This window comes from Hypanus sabinus, chromosome 4 (assembly GCF_030144855.1).
Source record: "Hypanus sabinus isolate sHypSab1 chromosome 4, sHypSab1.hap1, whole genome shotgun sequence".
In the NCBI taxonomy this organism is placed as follows: domain Eukaryota; kingdom Metazoa; phylum Chordata; class Chondrichthyes; order Myliobatiformes; family Dasyatidae; genus Hypanus; species Hypanus sabinus.
In genome coordinates, this window is record NC_082709.1 from 192177737 (window position 1) to 192190321 (window position 12585).

Genomic DNA, 12585 nt, shown 5'->3' on the forward strand with positions numbered 1-12585 from the left:
CCTCATTACAGGAAGGATGTGGATACTATAGAGAGAGTGCAGAGATTTACAAAGACATTGCCTGGATTGGAGAGCATGCCTTATGAGAATAGGTTGACTGAACTTGGCCTTTTCTCCTTTGAGCAATGGAGGATGAGAGCTGACCTGATAGAGGGATACAAGATGATGAGAGGCTTTGATCGTGTGGATAGCCAGAGCCTTCTTCCCCAGAGCTGAAATGGCTAACATGAGGGGGCATGGTTTTAAGATGTTTGGAAGTAGGTACAACGGGGACATCAGAGGTAAGATTTTTCACACAGAGCGGTGAGTGTGTGGAATGCACCGCCAGTGATGGTGGTGGAGGCAGATGCAATAGGGTCTTTTAAGAGACTCTTAGATAGGTACATGGAGCTTGGAAAAATAGAGGGCTCTGCATTAGGGAAATTCTGAGCTGTTTCTACAGTAAGTTACATGGTCAGCACAACATTGTAGGCTGAAGTGCCTGTAATCTGCTGTAGATTTCTATGTTCTCTGAAGGGATGGGCACAGTATCTTACTTGAATATACAAAGGCGGCCTGACAACAATGAACAAGGGAAAGTGCAGTGAGCAACAAAAGCGGAACCCTTCTGCTTAGAATTAAAGAGAAATGGAGAAGCAGTCGCTTTCTGGGTCCAGGCCAGTAAACATTGGGGAGAAGATAGAAAGGAATTTGCAGGAAGTGAGCTGTCATAATGTGCACTGGCAAAGTTGGAAAATGTAGAGGAAAGACAGACTCCGATGTAGAGACAGTGATCAGAGTTTGTTCACAAGAATTCCAACAGAACATTGTTGGCTCAGCTAAGTAATGCTGTGAGATGTAACATTCTCAAAACTAGGACCCCGCGAATAGAGCTAATCGGGTGTCCTCTTAAATAATACAAGTACACCAGAATCCCTGAGCCCATCAAAATAAACTTAACAAGTTTAAACAGAGAGCACCAGGAGATCACATTACAAAGAGCGATTTGCTCAAGAAAAACACAAGAAACTCTAAATGATTAATGCCACTCTTTAAACAATTAACCAATTCAGGTACTCTAAAAACCTCTTCGACTCCCTGCACAAGCCTGAAGAGCTCATTACTCCGAGTAAAAGATGCAAGAAATTAAGTGGTGATAATGTAACACATTGCTGAAATTGACTGGAAAAAAATAAAAATACCACAAGGAAAAATGCACTTAAGACTTTTTTGATCAATTGTACTTCCAGCCCAAGGAAGCAGACAGGAGACTATCAAGGGTGGAAAATGAAGTGAGATGAGTGTGTCTTGTCTTAGTGAGAGATGATTTACAAAACAGCAATCACAATATCATTAGTTTTGGAGCATCTGATATATACTCCTTTACAAAACCCTTGAACTCTGTTTTCTCTGAACAGTCTGCTCAACTAACGTCATCTCGGCAGCACAACTAATGGAATGACTGGAATGGTTGACTTTTATGTTAATAATTTAGACTACAGAATATGTATGTCAAAGATTTAGACTACAGTATTAATGGATTTGTGGCTAAATTTGCTGATGATACAAAGATAGGTGGAGGAGCGGGTAGTGTTGAGGAAACAGAGAGACTGCAGAAAGATCTAGATAGTTTAGGGGAATGGGCAAAGAAGTGGCAAATGAACTAGAATGTTGTAAAGTGTACGGTCATGCACTTTGGTGGAAGAAATAAACAGGAAAACTATTACACCCTATCCCTGTTATACGCGTTTTCACAGTTGTGTGTCGAACCTATTTCTACCAACTTCTCCTTAAATGCATCCAAAACTCACCGTTATAATGCATGTGTGGTGGAGTCTGCGAGACTGCTGGCTGACCAGTATTGTGTGGGACGAGACGCACCGCTTTCCTGCCAAAACAAGCCACGCATGCACGCCTCACAGTCCCACTCCCACCAGTCTCGCATTGGTAGTGGCAGCATGTAGATGTGCGATCTTGCGTTCTTAACCTTTTGTTGTTATTACCTATGGTGCAGTGATTTTGTGCTTGAAATATTTAACCACGCCTCCTGAGCATTCTACATCAAGTCCTGGGCCATCAGCCAAGCAGCAGAGAACTGCTTTAACACTTGAAAAAAAGTTGGAAATTATAAACAGGGCTGTGTCAGGTGAAGGTAACACAGCTCGAGTCCACGATCGGGAACACAAAGAAAGATGTGGAGAAAATAAAACGTGCAGTGATTGATCCATCACAAGTGTCTCCAAAGATTGTTACCAAAGTGCGTCACCCAATCATGGCAAAAATGGAGAAAATGTTGAGGTTGTACAATGAGCATGAAACAAAGAATAAAACACCACTCAGTGCACATCATCTTTGTGTGAAAGCTTTGGAAATTTATGGTCGCCTTTGTTCAGAGGCACACCTTCAAGGGATTTCCTGCCTTCACTGCAGCTGTCCAGGATTGTGTGGCCATGGGTCATAAAATTGGTGGGGAAGGATTCTCAGATCTCGAGACTGCTGACGTGGTAGAACTCCTGGATTCTCATGATGAAGAAATAAATGTAGATGTCCTTCTGCATTTAACTCAGACTGAAGGTGATAACAATGATGGAGAAAGAAGTGTGAAGTTGCAGGCGAAGGATTTTACGGTGAAGCAATTGGCAGAATTTTTTAAGGCTGGGGAACACTTGGCACAAATGGTGATGGACATAGACTTAAGTTTAGAACGGAGTCAGCATTTCAGTCATTCCTTGCATTCAATCCTTCTTCCCCACAAGCAAATTTATGCTGAAAAAACAAAATGCTGCCAAGCAAACAACCCTCACCACTTTTTGTACACTCTAGTATGTTAACTTTCTATGATTTATTACATTGAATATTACCTTAAATTGATGAAATACGAATGTGCCTTGTGGTAGTGCTTCAGTGTCATATTGGTATGAAAATGTGAATAAATTACAGATAAAACATATTTAGGAAGCCCTCTAGATGCATCTCTATTTTCTCCATTTAAATAATTATTCACTTAACGCATTTCTATACTATGCGTCGACTGCAAGGAACGTATCCCTCGCATATAACGAAGATAGGGTGTATTTAGATGGGGAGAGAATTCAAAATTCAGAGATGAAAAGGGACTTGGGAGTCCTTGTGCAAGATACCCTAAAGGTTAACCTTCAGGTTGAGTTGGTTGTGAAGAAGGCGAATGCAATGTTGGCATTCATTTCCAGAGGTATAGAATACAAGAGCAGGGATGTGATGTTGAGGCTTTATAAAGGCACTCATGAGACCACATGGAGTATTGTTTTCAGTTTTGGGCTCCTCATTTTAGAAAGGATATACTGATATTGCAGAGGGTTCAGAGAAGATTCACAAGGATTATTCCAGGAATTAAAGATTTACTGTATGAGGAACATATGGCAGCTCTTGGGCTGTATTCCCTGGAGTTCAGGAGGATGAAGGGATATCTCATAGAAACATCCTGAATGTTAAAAGGTTTGAACAGATTAGATATGACAAAGTTATTTCCCATGGTAGGGGATTCTAGGACAAGAGAGCACGACTTCAGGATTGAAGGACGTCCATTTAGAACTGAGATGCAGAGAAATTACTTTAGTCGGAGGGTGGTAAATCGGTGGAATTTGTTGCTATGAGCAGCAGCAGATAGCATGCATTTAAGGCAGAGATAGATAGGTTCTTGATTAGCCAGGGAAACAAAGGTATGGGGTGAAAGCAGGAGATTGGGGATGACTGGAAGAATTGATCAGCCCATGATTGAATGGTGGAGAAGACTCAATGGGCCAAATGCCCTACAGCTCCTATATTCCCCTAGCCAACTAGGGGGAATGCCATACTAGATCCAGTATTAGGTAACGAACTGGGTCAGGTCACAGATCTGTCAGTGGGTCAGCATCTGGGGGACAGTGACCACTGCTCCCTGGCCTTTAGCATTATCATGGAAAAGGACAGAATCAGAGAGGACAGGAAATTTTTTAATTGGGGAAGGGCAAATTATGAGGCTATAAGGCTGGAACTTGCGGGTGTGAAATGGGATGAGGTTTTCACAGGGAAATGTACTATGGACATGTGGTCGATGTTTAAGGATCTTTTGCAGGATGTTAGGGATAAATTTGTCCCAGTGAGGAAGATAAAGAATGGTAGGATGAAGGAACCATGGGTGACAAATGTAGTGGAAAATCTAGTCAGGAGGAAGAAGGCAGCATACATGAGGTTTAGGAAGCAAGGATCAGATGGGTCTATTGAGGAATATAAGGTAGCAAGAAAGGAGCTTAAGAAGGGGCTGAGAAGAGCAAGATGGGGGCATGAGAAGGCCTTGGCGAGTAGGGTAAAGGAAAACACCAAGGCATTCTTCAATTATGTGAAGAACAAAAGGATGACAGGAGTAAAGATAGGACCGATTAGAGATAAAAGTGGGAAGATGTGCCTGGAGGCTGTGGAAGTGAGCGAGGTACTCAATGAATACTTCTCTTCAGTATTCACCAATGACATGGAACTTGATGATGGTGAGGACAATATGAGTGAGGTTGATGCTCTGGAGCATGTTGATACTAAGGGAGAGGAGGTGTTGGAGTTGTTAAAATATATTAAGATGGGTAAGTCCCCGGGGCCTGATGGAATATTCCCCAGGCTGCTCCACAAGGCGAGGGAAGAGATTGCTGAGCCTCCGGCTAGGATCCTTAAGTACTCGTTGTCCACAGGAATGGTACCGGAGGATTGGAGGGAGGCGAATGTTGTCCCCTTGTTCAAACAAGGTAGTAGGGATAGTCTGGGTTATTATAGACCAGTGAGCCTTACGTCTGTGGTGGGAAAGCTGTTGGAAAAGATTCTTAGAGATAGGATCTATGGGCATTTAGAGAATCATGGTCTGATCAGGGACAGTCAGCATTGCTTTGTGAAAGGCAGATCGTGCCTAACAAGCCTGATAGAGTTCTTTGAGGAGGTGACCAGGTATATAGATGAGGGTAGTGCAGTGGATGTGATCTACATGGATTTTAGTAAGGCATATGACAAAGTTCCACATGGTAGGCTTATTCAGGAAGTCAGAAGGCATGGGATCCAGGGAAGTTTGGCCAGGTGGATTCAGAATTGGCTTGTCTGCAGAAGGCAGAGGGTTGTGGTGGAGGGAGTACATTCAGATTGGAGGGTTGTGACTAGTGGTGTCCCACAAGGATCTGTTCTGGGACCTCTACTTTTCGTGATTTTTATTAACGACCTCAATGTGGGGGTAGAAGGGTGGGTTGGCAAGTTTGCAGATGACACAATGGTTGGTGGTGTTGTAGATAGTGTAGAGGATTGTTGAAGATTGCAGAAAGACATTGATAGGATGCAGAAGTGGGTTGAGCGGTGGCAGATGGAGTTCAACCCGCAGAAGTGTGAGGTGGTACACTTTGGAAGGACAAACTCCAAGGCAGAGTACAAAGTAAATGGCAGGATACTTGGTAGTGTGGAGGAGCAGAGGGATCTGGAGGTACATGTCCACAGATCCCTGAAAGTTGCCTCACAGGTAGATAGGGTAGTTAAGAAAGCTTATGGGGTGTTAGCTTTCATAAGTCGAGGGATAGAGTTTAAGAGTCGCGATGTAATCATGCAGCTCTATAAAACTCTAGTTAGGCCACACTTGGAGTACTGTGTCCAGTTCTGGTCGCCTCATTATAGGAAGGATATGGAAGCATTGGAAAGTGTACAGAGGATATTTACCAGGATGTTGCCTGGTTTAGAGAGTATGGATTATGATCAGAGATTAAGGGAATTAGGGCTTTACTCTTCGGAGAGAAGGAGGATGAGAGGAGACATGATAGAGGTGTACAAGATATTAAGAGGAATAGACAGAGTGGACAGCCAGCGCCTCTTCCCCAGGGCACCACTGCTCAGTACAAGAGGACATGGCTTTAAGTTAAGGGGAGGGAAGTTCAAGGGGGATATTAGAGGAAGGTTTTTCACTCAGAGAGTGGTTGGTGCGTGGAATGCACTGCCTGAGTCAGTAGTAGAGGGAGACACACTAGTGAAGTTTAAGAGACTACTAGACAGGTATATGGAGGAATTTAAGGTGGAGGGTTATATGTGAAGCAGGGTTTGAGGGTCAGCACAACATTGTGGGCCGAAGGGCCTGTAACGTGCTGTACTATTCTATGTTCTATATCTTATGGTTTAGAATTATGAAGGTAGGAAGAGACACTTGCTAACACAGTTTCTTGCTCCAGCACTGATCAGTATCTAACACCAATCCAGTATCTTGCCAGTCTAAATTCCCCAGCCCATTTGGGCTTATCTCATCCACAAAATTCATTACAACATAAAGCCACTCAATTTGCTTTTCTCTATATGGGCCATGCCCATCTTCAAGCTATCACCACCCCTTCTAAAATAGTCTTTTGCAATTAGTTACACAGTCAAATTATAGTTTATTACAGATCCACCTTCAGTGCTATAATTCCAAGTAAACTACTCATTGAGTGTGTTTACAGAGTTCTGCCACAAGAAAGTAGCACGATCAAGGACTCCACCATCCAAAGCCATGCTCTCTTCTCACTATCATCATCAGGCAGGAGTTAGAGGAACTTTGGGACAGTTGTTAACCTTCAACCATCATGCTCCCAAACTGGTTCACTGACCTCACCTCTGAACCTATTTCACAACCTACCAGTAGAGTCACTATCAAGTATTGTACAAATCACATTCATAGTATTATTTACTTTTTTATTTGTACAATTTGCCTTCTTTTGCACATTGGTTGTTTGTCAATCTTTATGCAGTTTTCCATAAATTCTATTGTTTACCATTATTTTCCTGTGAATGCCTGCAAGAAAGTGAATTTCAGGATAGTATATGGTAACCTACATGTACTCAAATACTGGGACTCAGCACCTCTTGCAATCTGTAAGAAGGGGCAGCAAAATCTCCACCACAATAATTCTCAACACTGGAGTATGTCCTCTGCTCCTTACCCTAACCACTGCACACTCAGTTGTACAGACAGATTACATAGTGTCATGACAACAACCTTTCCCTCAATGTCAACAAAACAAAGGAGCTGGTCATGGATTTCATTCAGCAAGGGGGCATTGCACAACAGTGCTGAAATCCAGACGGTTGAGAGCTTCAAGTGCTAAGTCAAAACATCACCACTGTTGCCTATCCTGGTCCAAACCACGTTGTTTGCCATGAAAAGAAAGGTCACTTCTACTTCCTCAAGAGATTAAAGAAATTTGCCATATCCCCTTTGACTTTCAGCAGCTTTTGTTGATGCTCTACAGAAAGCATCTTATCCAGTTGGTATGGCAACTGCTATGCCAATGACTGCATGAAACTAGAGAGAGTTGTGGACCCACTCAGCACATCACACAAATCCAGCCTCCTCTCTATGGACTGTCTACACTCTTGCTGCCTCAATAAAGCAACCAAAACAATGAAAGACCTCAACGCCCTGGCCATTTTCTTTTTCACTCCTCCTATCAGTCTGAAGATACCATCCAGCAGATCACTCAGGGCCTACCCAACCCTAATAGACCAGTCCCACATCTCCTTCCCTCTGTTTCTCCAGTCCCCTAGCCCATTTGACCAATCATAGCATTCCTCTCGGTTGGAATGTAACTCTCCTTTGTAGTTTCTCCCTATTATTGTCTCCATTTTGAAAATTTGCCATTTTTCCTCCCACTAGTCTCTCAAGTCATCACAGTCACATATTTCAGCAACTTTCACCAAGCCGCTGGTCTTGCCTGTACACATTCACCACACCCCACAATTAATAGCTCCTGGCCTCCCTTCCCTTAAATCTTTCCGAACACCCTTGCACATCTCTCTGCTATGCCTGAAAGCATACATAAATCCAAGATCTGCCTACACTCTTCCATTATTATCCTTTCAGTGGCTGGCTGAGAAGCAATTGTGAAGCACTTAATGGTTTTACAAGCCCCATAAATGCTCTAAGCATTTGATCTGGAAGGGAGGAGTACGCAGGGCTGTGGTCCAGATGCAAGTCGATTGAATAGTTCAGCACGGACTTGATGGGCCAAAGGGCCTGTTTCTGTGCTGTTGTATTCCATGACTATCTTCTTTGTTGCAATGTCAATAGAAAGAAATGACTATTCCAGATAATGATAGTATAAGGACAGAGGGAATTACTGCATCAAGAATTGTCTGCTCATTTAGCAGAACTTGACGATGTTTGAATGGAACTTATTTCAGCAGATGAGCAGGTTTGGCTGCCAGGGTACAGGAAGGTGAGAGGTTAAGGGGTGGAGGGGGAAGCTAGCCAACAGCTTCTTTGAAGAATATTCAAGTGTTTGGAAATGAGGGGGGAGTAAATAACTACTGTAACAGTTGTTTACTGGAGTGAGATAATTGCACCCATCATCCAATACAAGTCAATTATAGATCTATTCTTAAACAAAGATCAACATGATACAAGGTACCCCATGCAAGGCTTATTGAGAAAGTAAAGAGGCATGGGATCCAAGGGGACATTGCTTTCTGGACCCAGAACTGGCTTGCCCACAGAAGGCAAAGAGTGGTTGTAGACGGGTCATATTCTGCATGGAGGCCGGTCACCAGTGGTGTGTCTCAGGGATCTGTTCTGGGACCCTTACCCTTCGTGATTTTTATAAGTGACCTGGATGAGGAACTGGAGAGACGGGTTAATAAATTTGCTGATGACACCAAGGTTGGAGGCGTTGTGGATAGTGTGGAGGACAGTACTGGCCCTCATCAATCGTGGGATTGAGATTAGCAGCCGAGAGGTAATGTTGCAGCTATATGACTCTAGTCAGACCCTACTTGGAGTACTGTGCTCAGTTCTGGTCGCCTCACTACAGGAAGGATGTGGAAACTATAGAAAGGGTGCAGAGGAGATTTACAAGGATGTTGCCTGGATTGGGGAGCTTGCCTTAGGAGAATAGGTTGAGTGAACTCAGCCTTTTCTCCTTGGAGCAACAGAGGATGAGAGGTGACCTGATAGAGGTGTACAAGATGATGAGAGGTGACCTGATAGAGGTGTACAAGATGATGAGAGGTGACCTGATAGAGGTGTACAAGATGATGAGAGGTGACCTGATCGTGTGGATAGACAGAGGCTTTTTCCCAGGGCTGAAATGGCTAACACAAAAGGGCACAGATTCAAGGTGCTTGGAAGCAGGTACAGAGGAGATGTCAGGGGTAAGATTTTTTTTCTTCCACAGAGAGTGGTGAGTGGGTAGAATGGGCTGCCAGTGACAGTGGTGGAGGCAGATACAACAGAGTCTTTTAAGAGACTCATGGATGGGTATATGGAGCTTAGAAAAATAGAGGGCTATGGGTAACCCTAGGTAATTTCTAAGATGAAGACATGTTTGGCACAGCTTTGTGGGCCGAAGGGCCTGTATTATGCTGTAGGTTTTCGATGTTTCTATATTTCTAAGTCAAATTAAAATAAAGCACACAGATTTACAATATTTTAGAGCCATAGAACATTACAGCACAGAAACAGGGCTTCTGGCCCTTCTTGGCTGTGCCGAACCATTTTTCTGCCTAGTCCCTCTGACCTGCACCTGGACCATATCCCTCCAAACCCCTCTCATCCATACACCTGTCCAAGTTTTTCTTAAATGTTAAAAGTGAGACTGCATTTACCACTTCATCTGGAAGCTCATTCCACATTCCCACCACTCTCTGTGTGAAGACGCACCCCCCAATGTTCTCTTTAAACTTTTCCCCCTTCACCCTTAACCCATGACCTCTGCTTTTTTTCTCCCCTAACCTCAGTGGAAAAAGCCTACTTGCATTCACTCTATTGAAACCCATCAAAATGCTATATACCTCTACCAAATCTCCCTTCATTCTTTTACACTCCAGGGAATAATCTCCTGACCTATTCAACCTTTCTCTGTAACTCAGTTTCTCAAGTCCCAGCAACATCCTTGCAAACCTTCTCTGCACTCTTTCAATTTTATTAATGTCCTTCCTATAATTAGGTGACCAAACTGCACACAATACTCCAAATTCAGCCTCATGAATGTCTTATACAACCTCACCATAACATTCCAACTCTTATACTTAATACTTTGATTTATAAAGGCCAATGTACCAAAAGCTCTCTTTCCTACACTATCTACCTGTGACACCACTTTTAGGGAATTTTGTATCTGTATTCCCAGATCCCTCTGTCCTACTACACTCCTCAGTGCCCTACCATTTACCTTTTATGTTCTACCTTGGTTTTTCCTTCCAAAGTGCAATCCCGCACACTTGTCTGTATTAAACTCTATCTGCCATTTTTCAGCCCATTTTCCCAGCTGGTCCAAATCCCTCTGCAAGCTTTGAAAACCTTCCTCACTGTCCACTACACCTCCAATCTTTGTATCATCAGCAAATTTACTGATCCAATTTACCATATTATCATCCAAATCACTGATATAAATGACAAATACAATGGACCCTGCTCTGATCCCTGTGGCACACCACTAGTCACAGGCCTCCATTCAGAGAAACAATCCTCCACTACCACTCTCTGACTTCTCCCATTGAGCCAATGTCTAATCCAATTTACTAACTCACCATGTATACCTAGCAACTGAATCTTCCTAACTAACCTCCCATGCAGGACCTTGTCAAAGGCCTTACTGAAGTCCATGTAGACAACATCCATTGCCTTCCCTTCATCCACTTTCCTTGTAATGTCCTCGAAAAACTAATAGATTTGTTAAACATGACCTACCACGCACAAAGCCGTGTTGACTCTCCCTAATAAGCCCCTGTCTATCTAAATACTTGTAGATCCTATCTCTTAGTACTCCTTCCAATAATATACCTACTACCAACGTCAAATTTACCAGCCTATAATTTCCCGGATTACTTTTAGAGCCTTTTTTAAACAATGGAACTACATGAGCTATCTTCCAATCCTCCAGCACCTCACCCATAGATACCGACGTTTTAAATACATCTGCCAGGGCCCCTGCAACTTCAACACTAAGGTCTTGGGGAATACCCTGTCAGGTCCTGGGGGATTTATCAACTCTGATTTGCCTCAAGATAGCAAACACCCCCTCCTCTTTAATCTGTATAGGTTCCATGACCTCACTACTTGTTTGCCTTATTTCCATAGATTCTTTGCCAGTTTCCTTAGTAAATACAGATGCAAAAAACCCATTTAAGTCTCCCCTATTTCTTTTGGTTCCATACATAGCCGACCACTCTGATCTTCAAGAGGACTAATTTTATCCCTTACTATCCTTTTGCTCTTAATATACCTGTAGAAGCTCTTAGGATTATCCTTCATCTTGACTGCCAAAGCAACCTCATGTCTTCTTTTAGCCCTCCTGATTTCTTTCTTAAGTATTTTTTTGCACTTTTTATACTCAAGTACCTAATTTGCTCCCTGTTTCCTGTACATGTCATACATCTCCCTATTCTTCTTTATCAGAGTTCCAATATCCCTTGAGAACCAAGGTTCCTTATTCTTATCCACTTTGCCTTTAATCCTGACAGGAACATACAAACACTGCACTCTCAAAATTTCTCCTTTGAAGGCTTCCCACTTACCAATCACATCCTTGCCAGAGAACAACCTGTCCCAATCCATGCTTTTTAGATCCTTTCTCATTTCTTCAAATTTAGCCTTTTTCCAGATGAATGTAAGCATCTCAGCACCAGTAATGAATATAATCACACAATTAGCACTGGTCAGTCGTATCAAACCCATTCATGGAGCTAAGGATTAGAATAACTTCAGCAAGTGTCCATTTCTTTGGTGAAGAGGCCAGACTGCCGAATGACTGAGAATTTGGTGAACAGCAGATATCACAATGTACATTGTCACCAGAGCATACACTCACAACAATCTGCATCCTCTCACTTCAACTACCAAACCAATCCATCTGCCTCAATAATTTACTTTTTTTATTCACCTTTCAAATTGCAGGCATCTCTCCAGACCCTACTCCTGCATTTCCAACATTTTCCTGTTTTATAGCATCTGCAGTCTTTTGCTTTTCTAGTCTAACCGGTCTCAAGTACCATGTCTGGCAGTGAATTCTACAACATGTAAACCTTTTATTAATTCCATAAACAAGAGAAAATCCAAGCAAAATGTTGTGCGTGTCATTATTTACATAGCTCCGTAAACACAGGGACATCTCTCAAGGCATTTCAGGACAGACTCAAATATTAGGACAGATGACTAAAGACTTATTTGAAGGAGTTTGTGAAAGGAGGAAGAGGAAAAAAGGCCCAGAGATCTATGGGAGGATTTCAGCACTGAGAGCCTGAAGTATGCAAATTCAAAGATCAGGAACATGGGCCTTTTGAATGATGGTGGCACTGAAGGAGACTGCCAAGAAATTCAGTGGAAAGCCCCCTGTAATCACTACCAACACTATCATTAGGGCAGTTGCTGTTGTGGTTTGAGGACACAAGGGGCGCTGGAATATATGGCAACACTTGTGGTGAAGTGGAATATCACACTTCACTATATGTATCTAAATCCAAGTGAACAAGACCTGGAGCAAGTTCAAATGGGGACAGACCTGCAAGATTTTGTTTGTGAAAATTAAATCATAGAGTATTCCCTTTTAATGTTCCATAACATGCCAATGAATAAGAAAACATCTGAATTTTGTCCGTGTATCTATTAAA

The 12585-nt window shown here is 42.7% G+C and overlaps 1 protein-coding gene across 1 annotated transcript in view; it reads right to left on the bottom strand.

Annotated features, from left to right (window-relative positions):
* Positions 1–12585, bottom strand: part of LOC132393593 (1,4-alpha-glucan-branching enzyme-like) — a 449072-nt gene that overhangs the window by 347684 nt on the left and 88803 nt on the right. The window lies entirely within an intron of this gene.